We start from the raw sequence: 13,117 nt of genomic DNA on the forward strand, positions 1-13,117 counted from the left end.
CTAGACTAGACTGATTACCGAATTAAAAGGTATGAGCTATGATGAAAGATTGAAGGAATTCAATATTTTCAGTTTAAGCAAATGGAAATTAAGAGGCAACATAATTGAAGAGTTCAGGATAGTGAAGGGAATTACAACAGTGTATTCCAGCAGAGGTCTTCAACATGAACATGGGAGATAACAGATGAGAGATGGTTAAGAGTGAAGTTTGCATAAATGTTAGAAAGTTTTTGTTTACTTAGAAAACCATAGATATGTGAAAGAAAGTACCAAGCAGGCTTGTAGAAAGTAATGCTTATTTTATAGACCATCAATACTTGACATGATGGTGTTTTGCAATAGTTGGGTGAAGTTTGCTGAGCTATGTTAGACTGATTGGTCAAAATATTTTCTAACATTCCTTCTTAATGAATTGTATTGAGGACTTGGAAATGAAGAAGTAAAATTTAAGAACACAACGATGAGTATTTTAGGATTCCTTGAGATTGTACTGTTGAATCAATTATTATTGCTGGAAGTCAGAGTCTCTGAGTAGTGTTTATTGGGTACTACAGGAAAACAAATGTATTATAGTGTCATATAAACATCTTTGTAAAGTGTTGAATCTGCAAAGCCTAAAGCATTGTGAAGGACCACTCCCATCCCACCCATAGTATCTTTGTCCCCCTTCCATCTGGCATAAAGTACTGTAAGATTTAAACCAGTTCTGCCAGGTTCTGCTCCTAATAGCTTACTGGTATGCAGTACATTTGATACACTTGTTACTACTGTTGTTTTGTATTACTAGTTGCTGTTATTATTTATTTATTTTAAATTATTACTATCTAATAATTTGAAATTAATTACCTATTCATCCATCCATTATCCAACCCGCTATATCCTAACTACAGGGTCACGGGGGGTCTGCTGGAGCCGATCCCAGCCAACACATGGCAAGGCAGGAAACAAACCCTGGGCAGGGTGCCAGCCCACCGCAGGGCACGCACACACACACACACCAAGCACATATTAGGGCCAATTTAGAATCGCCAATGCACCTAACCTGCATGTCTTTGGACTATGGGAGGAAACAGGAGCACCTGGAAGAAACCCATGCAGACACGGGGAGAACATGCAAACTCCACACAGGGAGGACCCGGGAAGCGAACCCAGGTCTCCTAACAGTGTGACAGCAGTGCTACCCACTGCGCCACCGTGCCACCATAACCTATTCACTTACCTATTATTTATTTGTGTATGTATGTATTTATTTATTTGTAATATAGTATATCCCTTTACCTGTCCTGCATTTGTCCGGTGTTTATATATATGCTGCACTGCATTCCTAAGAAATGTTATTTCTTGCCACTGCACACTGTAATACTGCGTGTGGATGATATGACAAGAAAGCCGCTTGACTTGACTTGTCAGCTATAGGGTCAGCTAGAATAAAACAAATTTCAGATTATTTGAAAACAATTTAAACAAAGGGGAGAATTTTTCAGTTGTTGCCATACTAATGGAATGAGAAGAACTTGATATATTAGAAATAAGTGCTTCTACACAGATATGATTACTGAGATAACTGAGCCAATAACATCCTACCTTATTTGATGATTGGCATGGCTGAATGGTGAGACTTCTGTGGCTATTAACATGAGATGATATTTTTGAGACAAATTAGAAAATTTAGGCTAGTGTGTGAAGTACTCTTACTACAGTATGTACTGGGTTGCCTTTCATCTAATATCACATAGGAATTTTTAAAGACTTTTTGCACTAGTTTCCTTGTCTCTGTCTCTCTGCTTCACAGTAGGTCATTCTTTTTCAGTTTATCCTTTTCACTGACACCTGGAGCCACCTGTCTATCCACTCTATCATGTAGGGGTAGAAAATGTGGATTTCTCTTTCTCTTCACATGCCTCATTGGGCTGTAACTCTATCCTGTGCCACTTTGCCCTTAGCATTTCCTTCCTGGCAGAGCAATCTTGTGCAGTATGAAGCAATCTGAAATAAAGTCATGAAGATTTTTCTTCAGAGGTAAGTCAACAAGTGTTTTTTTTTACTTCTCTCTCACATTGTAAAGATGTACTGTTATACAGAACACACTGTTGCCAGAGGATAAAAATACATTTGTATAAGCATACAGCAGGCTTCAATACACACTTGAAAACAGTCTTGTATAGACGCGCTTTCAAAACTCTTAGCCAAGCCAGAGAGGATAGTCTGTACAATAGTCAATGCTATTGGACCTATGTCATTTATCTAAGGGCAAATGGAGCTGAAGAAGAAGGGGTTGGAGGAATGAAAGGAAGATTTGTGGGAGGTTTTCCATATTTTAAAGGAAGAAGCCTAGCTTGTTTCATGTGGTACTGAACACATTTTGACCATATTTGTAATTATGTCATTGTGTGTGTGTCTGTGTGCATGTACAGAAACTCCATAACTTGAGAACACTTTGAGCTAGATAAATGAAATTTGGCATATGGGTGTTATATCAAAATGTTAGTTTTCTACCAACTTTTGGGCAACTGGAAGTGGTACTTTACTTGAACACATTTTAAAATTTTCAAATAAACTGGTACATAGTTTAACTAACACATGATTGAAATTTCGTATAGTAGTTTTCAGTGAAATTGCATTATAAGAAGAGAAAAATAATGTAAATGTTATATTGTCATTAGTTAGGGTAAGAAACACATACATATAGAATTTCACCTTAATCAGATAACCGGAAATGATATCTTAACAGGTACCAGTGCTTACATATGTATTACATTACATTACATATGTATTACTACCATTACATAAATAGAAATAATTAATTTAAATTATTGTTAGATATCAAATTTTACCTTAATCAGGTGACTAGAAGTGGTATATTACTGACCACAAAAAACAATCAGATTTGAAATTTCAATTTGATCAGATTACCGGAAGTAGTTCTTTGCCATATAAACTTGCATTATTAACAAAGATAAGTATTGAAATTTTGTAAGAAACACTGAGATATGAAGTTTCATTATAATCAGACAACTGGAAGTGGTGTCTACTTTACCTGAACAGGTATAAGGAAAGCTGAGTGGAGAACAATTCAGATTTTTTTATGCTTTACATGTGGTGCTTTACAAAAAACTGGCAAATTGGCACTCATCAAAGCCCTTACCAAAGTAACTATGGTTTGTATATGGAAGTATACTTCCGACATTTGTTATGGATCAATGCAACACATCTAGTATGATAAACGTTTATTGCCTCTTAGGATTGACGTTTTTATAGGCATCACATTTGTGTCTACCTTTTTTACCCAGAATTAGAGATTTTCTAGAATTTACCTCACCACTTTGATTGACTGACAACATTTCAATATTCTTTCTTGACTGTTGTTTCTGTGATGTTGTTGAAGCAGGTTTATCTGTTAAGCAACTTATCATATTTTGACATTTAGGTGCTTGTTACTGTCTTTCTTAAGGCAAATTGTGTTCCATTTTTTGAAATGTACTTTTTTTTTTTGTTTTTTTGGTTTTGCGCTTGATATACAGTACTGTTAGTGATTTAACAGTGTTTGCGAAATTTTCTTCATTGTATTGGCTCTTAATTTCCACGGAAGGTTATTAATTCATTGGTGAAATTATGCAAACTTAGCGTTAGTAAGTATTTGTGTTCAATACTTATCACATATGATTGGCTAAATATGAACACTAACAGTTGGTAAGTTAATTGTTTTTATTGTTACATGTTATTTTATCAACAAAAGAAATTTTGGTGATTGTTTGAACTAATTTAATAAATTATATTATAAGCAATGAAATCATTGTTTTATAATTTTCCAGTAAGAGATCATTTTTATTTAAGTATAGATATTCTTTAAAATTAAAAATTTTGAAATTTACATTCCGTGCCTTTCTGATTTTGGGCTACGCATTTACTTCTTTGTCATATATGTTTTGATTTTTCATCAATTTTGTACTGTTTGAATTAATTGACATTTCTTCTCATTTTCCATATTTATTGGATGCCTGAACTTTTTTTATTACCTATGTTAATTTTTTTTTTTTGAAAATGAGAGTTAAAAAGCAAACAGCTTTGCAAAGACAGAAGAAAATTAATCAGTTGCATACATCTTTACATTCTGATTTTTCATATAAGCAGAATGAAAGAGTTAAAGACAGCCCTAGAATAATATATAAGTTTGGGAATATTTAACCATTCATCTTATTTAATAACAATCTATTAACTACTTTTCACATATTATTTTAACTGTTATTTAACTCATCAACTATGCAAAGAAATCACATGGTACAAACACAAAATAACACCGTCACTGGAAATTTTTTTTAATCAGGTAAAAGAACTATCAAATAAACTTGAAGTTTGAATAGGTACATGTTTTGTTTCACAAGATGACATATTCATACAATCATTATATAATGTCTGTGTATACGAGAAAGTCGAGTGGAGAACACTCCAGATTTTTTTGATTTTATTCACTGTCTTCAGATAGTGACTGGACTCTAAAGTTATCATGCACAGTGGGCAAGGACACACACATTGGACCCCGACCCTCTCGTCTTTACCAGTGGGACCATTTGATATGTTTCCTTGGCAAAACTTTGTAATGGTGGCCCTGTCTTTTTGCTTACAAAGGATAGATTTTGTTATAGTTTGTTCAGTTCCTGCAATTACTCAACATGGACCCCATTTGCATTTGGACCAGGATGCCATTTCTTATGTTGAATACTGGACTTTATATGATTAATTAAATTCCTTATTTTTTGTTCACAATTAGCCTGTAAAGTAAAATTAAGTAAAAGCCTATACTCTCTAGCTTTCTTTCAAACATTTTTATATTAAAATTTTGAAAATTGCTTTCAAACAGCAATGAATGTGCAATGAAAAGACTGAGGTTAACATAACAATGAATAATCCTATACACCCAATTTGCACCTTCCGTCGGAGTGTTTATTAAATGATGAAAAGATAAAATAATCCAAGAGAACCACAAGAGACATGAAACGTTATGTACGTGAAAATTCTTGGGTGCAGTCAATGTTTACTGCATCTTTTCATCTCATCAGATCTTCTCTAGCCACGTTTTCTAGTGAGGGGGCAGTGTTTACTAAGTCTTATAAAGCTAAATATTTTGTATGTCTCTTTTGAGCCCCCTCTCCAAAAGTAGACACTGGCAGACCTGATGCCTGATTCAGAGGCTCTACTGCCCATTTAGCTCTCTGTAATCTGATCTGACTGTTGCGGGATTATACTTCGGCTCTTTATTTCTGTACAGAACTGTGTAAATTATTCTTAATTTTGTGGGACTTTAGTGGATTGTTTTTCATGGGTTTGTGTGTGTCATTGTTTATGCCATGGTTACCCATGGCAAAATGGTCTAAGATGAGAAGCCAGACAAAGAACAATGTACAAATAAGGGACCAGAGTTCAGTTCCTAGCCACGTCACAGTTTTCAAATATGTGTAGTTTTCTCTGACATCCCAAAGATATACATTGATTGGTGTCTTTAAATCATTGTTCACGTGTGTCTGTGTGTGCTTGTGCTCTGTAATTAAGTGGTATAGTTGGTTGCTGCCTTGTGCCCACTGTTTCTGGAGTTGGATGCAGGTGAAAGGAGTTCACTAAATGGTTGTAAATTTCTTACCAAAGACAAATTTGTGTATTGCTTTTACTGTACAGCCTAACTTTAGTTTGAATTTTTAGTTATGGATTTAAAACAGATGTAGGCAAATCTACTTTGTGGTGCATTTGTCCTTTAATCTTGATGCCAGCAACATTAGGCTATGGCACCCTGTCAAACGTTTGGAGTAAACCATTTCAAAACATGAATGGATGTCAGTGGATATCTCATAGATTTTTTTTTATTCCAGGAATGGAAATATTTATAAAAAAAAAAGGTAAAATGTAATTTATTATGGCTGAGCAAGTCATAATTGTGTATTTATAATGCAGTACTATGACCAAATTAATAAAATCTTTGTAATAGTGATTCTGCTATTTGTTGTAAAGGCGCAGACGCTAAGCAGGCATCTAAACTTCATAAGAAAGTAAGAATCGCTCAAAATCATTCTCTACAAATAATTGTTATAACCCAATTATTGTTTAAAACCCCAATAAAATATCTGTCCTTATGAAAACAACTACAAAAAAGAAAAAAAACTAACCAGAATATATCTGGACTTTTTAGAATTCCCTCAGTTTTCCATAATTTGCTGTTTTATGCTATGTAATTTCTTTTTTCAATTTTTCATACTACACCCACTTTCATGTGGGCTTTTTCCACAATTGACGGACATGAAATCAGATGGGATTTTTGAATATACAGTATCTCCGGTCATTGTTGTTTCATTGGGATATTACCGTTCATCTAAGCAACCTTGTAGGGCTTTTACAGGTGGCCAAATCAGATTTAATGTTGATTAGAGAGGCAATCAAAATTTTTGTTGAACTCTTTGTTAAATGGTTTGCCATTAGAACATCCTGAACAGATTATTGTCATAACAGCTTATATTTTTTAAACCAATAGTTAAACTATCCTGTTATCTTGGAGCTCCAGGGACCTGGATTTCATGGCCTGATTCCTGAGTATGTGGAGTTTACACTTTTTCCAGTTTTTCTAAGTTCTCCTTTAAGGTATTTTGGTTTCTTCCACATAACAATGTGTGCTTCGGTTAAATGGCAAGTTTAAGTCATGCTTATATGCATAAAAGTGAGGGTGTGTTTGTTTAGAAGAGAGCTCAGTGATGTTCCTCATCCAGAGTTGACTATACCTATGTGGGAGACTGAAGCGGATAAAATATTTTCATAAAATAGGTGGATATTAAATTATTTCTATTTTTACTATACATTTACAGAATATTCTGAATTGGATACAACTGTTTTAAGAATAGTACTGTATTTAATTGGTTAGAATAGTGTTACTTGTGCCTTAGAGTTGGCTTAAAGGCTCTAGTGGTGGTAATTCAATGCCGATCCACAAGGTGGCAGAGTATACTAACTCCTCTCCTCTTTTCTTCTTCCCTCTACAGATGGGATGACCGCCTCTGATGTCACTTACAGTGTCTGGCCCATTGCATCGACCTCTTCCGGCCTGGCCTGTACTTAACAGGAAGCATCAACATGTCTAGCAGCCTAATCTAAAACCCGTGTCCTAAGGGACATTAATCTTTGCTGAAGAGTCTTTATTATTTTGCATTTATAATATACTGGGTCATTGCCCCAACTCTTTTTCTTTTGTCTTTGTCATTTTGTACAATACAGTAGGTACTGTGGCCCAAAAGGTAGCACTGCAACTTCAAAACATTTGGCCTCCATTTTATTGCTGGCCATTTTGTTGTTGCATGCTTTGTAATGTTCATATTGACTTCCTTCCATATTGAGATGTTATGCTGTCAGGTTAATTGGAAACTTTAAACTGGCTTGGATGGAGTGTATGTTAGGTGCTTCCCTACTACTTCTTCTAGGATATGTCATGGCGCCCTGTTACCTCAAATAGAATATGGCAATCAGAAAATACATAGAAGTATGATATATGATATAGTCATTGAATAGGTGTTGGCACAAAGTAGTATGTAGGAATATTTTTCATATTCATAGCATCAATTTTTTAGTCTGCTGTACATGAATTTCTTCATAACATTATTAACCTATTCTTCAAAGGAGGATCACAATGACACAATGCTGAGCTGATTGGGCAAACCTACTATTTCCAGCAACACTCTCCAGCATATCCCAAATCTAATTATGGGTCACTCTTTTAGTAGGCTGTTCCCTATGGCAGGTACTAATGGAGCGTTCTCTCCATCCATCCATTTTCCAACCCGCTGAATCCAAACACTGGGTCACGGGGGTCTGCTGGAGCCAATCCCAGCCAACACAGGGCACAAGGCAGGAACCAATCCTGGGCAGGGTGCCAACCCAGCAGGACACACACAAACACACCCACACAGAACATGCAAACTTCACGCAGGGAGGACCCGGAAAGAACATCACCTTTAAGCTGGAATTGACTCCTCTTGTTCTTATTCAGGGCAAGATTTAAATAGATATATTTAAAACTTTAATGAGAGTCTTATTTTGGATAACTCCTTGACTTCTTGCCTTAGACCAGTTTGTTACACTGCATAACTAAGGATTACTGACCCACACAAGCCCCTCATTATGCCAAGGTCACAAGAAACTTCATTATGACTTGCGTTTTTTAGTATAATGTGGCATAAAAATGAATAATGGATAGTGCAACCCATAAATACAGGTGCTTGTTTGTTTTATTTCTATTTTTGTATATGTTTCTTTATCTTCAGTTATAATAAATGTATTTACTGTTCTTTTTGTTAAGTTAATTTCAAGTCTCCTTGATTTTTATTGGCTTAACGGCACAGTGGGTAGTGTTGCCACCTCACTGATCAAGTGTCTTATGTACCTAGCTTGTTTTTCATGTTTTTTCCCACATTACCAAACAGGCCCTTGTTAAGTTCATTGGAGATTCTAAATTTGCACTATGTGGCTGTGTGCATACGAGAGCTCTGTGATGGACAGATGACCAGGGCTCTTTCCTCCCTTATCCCCAGTGCTGGCAAGATAGACTCTAACCTCCAATAACCTTAAATTGGATTAATCAATCTATTTGTATAGTAAAATGAGAGGAACGGTATAGTAAAGAGAGAAAAAATTAGTTTTGAGAATAAATGAATGAAGTGATTTATATTGTTACAGAGAATGACTGGATCAGTGATTTATGCTGTCACAGTTCATTCCACCTCTATGTATGGACTAGACTGGGAATATGGCGAAAATTAATTAGGAAAAGGACAGAGAACTACTGTATATCTCAAAGCACATTCTTCTCTCTTTTTAGGAGTTCAGCGGAAGTGTCAAAGGAAGGATACAACCAGAAGTTCTGAGGAATCTGGCCAGCTCAGTGAGGTCAAGAATTGGAATACTGCCCCATAAAGAGGCAGCACAGAGTCAGTGAGGATCAGTTCTACTTCAGGCAATTCCAAGGACAGTATTCCACCTGAGATACAGACCGAAGACATAAAATCAGCATACGTAAGAGGGTCCCAGATCTATTGTGGGAGGCACAGGCTAGAATATTTAAAATGAAGGGACTACATTGTTTGTTTACAGAGGCCAACCCTGGAAACTTGGAATAACTGAGATTTTTAATTTCCTTAGTTAAAACTTGTATGATGTACCTTTGTTATTGCTTAAATGAATGGCTTCACCACACCTGAGACTGAAACTGGAATGAAAGACTGTTCTGGTTGGCTAATTGTCCTCCAGTGGTCACAAGGTGAAAAATGTTAGGGTCCTGGGGTGTGATCTGCCCCCAACCCCCAATTTACCCTTTGGATCTCCTGAAAGCATGAAAATCAAAATTGCGGGTAATCCCTGAAAATAAACTGTAAAAGGATATTGGGATGTTATTAATCACTCAGTGCCGATTATTATGTTTGTGTTAAAGTGTTGAAGCAGGCAGTGGCTAGCTCCTCACAGTCTAGGGACATTCAACAGACAAGGGGTGCACATCCTTTGATAAGCCTTGACAGGGCTCAAGAAAAAAGGCATAGAAAAACCTTCAGAGAAAAAGTGTAAATGAAGGCCCCCTTGCAGTTGATAGTACATACCTTAGTTTCAGAGATGTTGAAGATGGAAGATGGTGGATAGCAGAAAGTGATGCCCTGACACCAACACTGTTAAAGCTGTAGTAGAACACTGTTTTTCTTTCAGAATTACCCAAATCCTTGATAAGATCTGTAGCCTCCTTAGCATTATGCTTACCTTCAGAATAAATGAGCGAAAAACATAAAATTTTTTTTCAACAAGAAAAAATTTTATTATGTGTAACTGGGGCATATAAATACCAAAACATCAACATAAATACATTCAGAAATATATGTCTAGTGTCCACTGCTGCACAGATACAAATTTAGTATGCGTCCTTCGTGTGATATATTTTGAAACAACCACCAATACCGATCCCATGTTGCAATTGGGGCAGTAGAAGTGTATTTTGTTGCACATTTTCTTATAATATTTTTATGTTGCTTACACATGAGAGGGTAGAATGTCAGATATGTTCATTGTGTTATTGTAGGCTATGACACCACAAGGCTTAATGACTTCCACAAATACCCTGACAAGAACATTGACAGTCTCTGCAATTTATGAGGCTAACATTTTTTTTGCCTAAAAAGTTGATTGCAATCATTTTGCTTTTTTTGCCACAATGATATTTCACCCCACTGCAACTTTACATGACTGAAGTCACCAAGAGTATCACGGTGGTTCGGTTGTACCATGCCATATTCTTTGGTTTCGCTATGAGTGTTGAGGTTTGATGACTAATTCACAGTGTCATCACTATCGCGTGATTCAACTAATGGTTCTGTTTCAGTTTGCTCTAAAACTGGCTTTACAAGTTCTCTTCTACACACCATTGAATTTTGGTTGAAGGTTCCACTCCACTCATGAAAACTGAAGAGTTACCTTAGAGTGACAAAATGCAGAGCAATGTTCATGCTTTTGTGCAGCATAATGTTATTTTATCCACTAGATGCCACCAGAGTACTGCCCCAAGTGTTCTTTGGGTTTACACTTTACATTTGGATCTTAACACATCAACCTGAAAGACACTCATTTCTAACCATTTTTACACAAAATTCTGAGCCCATGAGACACTTGGGGTTAATGCCATGGGGGTTACTAAGGGTCCCTAATAAGATTAATTTTACCATTATCCACAGGGTTTAAGTACGTATGTCTCCTGAAGAGTGGCTTTTCATGTAATGTTGGTCTGAAGTACAAGGTAGTGTGACTTTAGAGATTGCTTGCCCGTACACGATGAGATTCTCCTGTGTAAGATATAAGTGATGGTATTCTACATACCTAATTTATTTTATACCAGTAACGGCGTACTGCACGACAACGTGCACTAAATACACTTGACTTGAGTAATTCTAGCTTTCATCCTCTTTCTCGAGTACATTTAGTATTCGTTTGCTCTGAGGTTGATGCGCTTGCTACTTCCTGAACAGCTCTTGTTTTCTCCACCCTAGCGGCCCGCTTCTTCTTTTCTTTCGTCGGCATCTTTTCATATTAAAACTGATTAAGTCAGTGTTTGTGTTGTAATTAGTTAGTACGTTTTCCTTAATTTTTCAATTAAGCTAGCACTTAAGTCTTTGATCTGCCTCAAGAATGATTTAAGATATGAAGAGATAGAGGAAGTAATGGCGAAGGTGGTAGGGTTGACAACGGCGCCTGTACGCATGTGCCTCAAGGCCGCCCTGCTGCCCGCTGCTGAGAGTTGATTCTACAATAACGTAAAATAAAAATAAAAGGAGGAAAAACCTTGGAGATCAATCATCACCCCGAAAGTGGATATTAGACACCATGTAGTATATGTGTACCAAATTTCAGGGCAATAGTTCAAACGGTTTACAAACTACAGGTGATTTAAAATCCTGGACAGACAAATAGACAGCCACAGTAGCATATTATATAAGAAGATTCTTTAGCACCAGAGTAAGATTTAGGTGTTAAGCCAGCAAAGGAACATTAACAGGACCCCCTGATTAGCACAGGATACTTTATGTACTGTAAAAATGTCAATGTTTTTTAAAATCATACAGTTACCTTTGTGCTGATAAGGACTGTGACTGTTGCACAGTGTAGAACAGATATATTTTTGTAGCTTGATAGATTTTTGTAGATTGCCTTGGTAGTGCAATAGTTATTACTGCAGCCTTACATCTCCTTGCCCTGACATGGTGAGGATTTTGCACTTTTTCCTTGTGTCCATTTGGAATTTCTCCAAGTACTTTGGTTTCAGTTACAGGTACTCAAAAAGAGCTTCTGATTATATACTTCAGCAAACAGCAATATATGCTCTGGGGCTGTACTGACACTGTGGAAAGTTACAGTAACAGAGATGTATTGCATTATGAATTAAAAAGATATTATATAATTGGTGGCCTTATCATCATATCACCTTTGAGTAAAACAGGTTTTACGTAGAGATCTTAAGTTTTTTGTTTGGTATAGTCATTGTTTTTTGAGGCTTACTGTTGTATTCATACAGATGATATGGGGTGGATCCTTGTTCAGGCATTTAAGGCTAATTGGATCGCTAGTCTATGCAGGCCCAATGTTACAGAGATATCATCTGACTCTCCATGATTCTGGAATTTAAAAAGGAACTTAAAAAAATGAAAGTATGGGGTTTATTATATTTATTATTTAGTCAGTGAAATAAGAGGTGTCTTTTCTGGCAGCACTTCACACCCAGAACAACACAGGTAAACAAAGGTAAAATATATAAAAATATGACATTTGTATTAGAAAAAAATGAACCAGGGAGGTATACACAGAAGGGGAAATCAAAGTATAAAATGAACAAAACTTAAACAAATGTCCCTACCAGTAGTCGGGTTGCCTACCTTACCCTTTAGCATTTTCTTTCTCTTTTTTTTTGTCTGTATTATTTCTGTTATTTTGGTGCACCGGCTTATTACTATTGTGATCATGTAATAGACATACTGTCCACAGTGCACTGCCCCCTAGTGGCCTGTATGACTGTCTCTCCCACCTGTCTGGAAACTGTCAAGTGGACTGTTCTCTACCTTGTGCCATCTTGGTTGTGCACTTGCCCCAGAACCCCTTTGCCAGCTAAGAATTCCATTACAGGATTTATAAATTATGGTGACCTGATTGTCTTTTTTTATCAGGGAAGATGTCTTAGAGTTCTGTGACTCGCATCGTTTGTATCCACTCATCCTGTTTTCTGTTTTAGTCTTTACCCCTTTACTTCTTAGTTTCCAAACATCAGTACCTTATCCCACAAGCCTGGCATATCTCTGTATGTGACCAAAATATTTTACTTTTAAATACTGTACTACTATGCTACAATAAATAGCTTTAGTGTGTAATCAAGGTTATCCTGAGTTTAAAGTTACTGATATATTTATTTCCCTTGCTGTACAAAAGCACCCAGTTTCTTCATGGTATACATATCAAAGCCATGTTTTGACACGAGAAAGACTGTAACTGTGTGGATGTTGTTGTTTTTCCCTGCTCAGGACCTTTTATTGTCATAGAAGGAGACAATTCCTATTTTCACAACTTC

The sequence above is a fragment of the Polypterus senegalus genome, chromosome 10, assembly GCF_016835505.1.
Source record: "Polypterus senegalus isolate Bchr_013 chromosome 10, ASM1683550v1, whole genome shotgun sequence".
NCBI lineage: Eukaryota > Metazoa > Chordata > Cladistia > Polypteriformes > Polypteridae > Polypterus > Polypterus senegalus.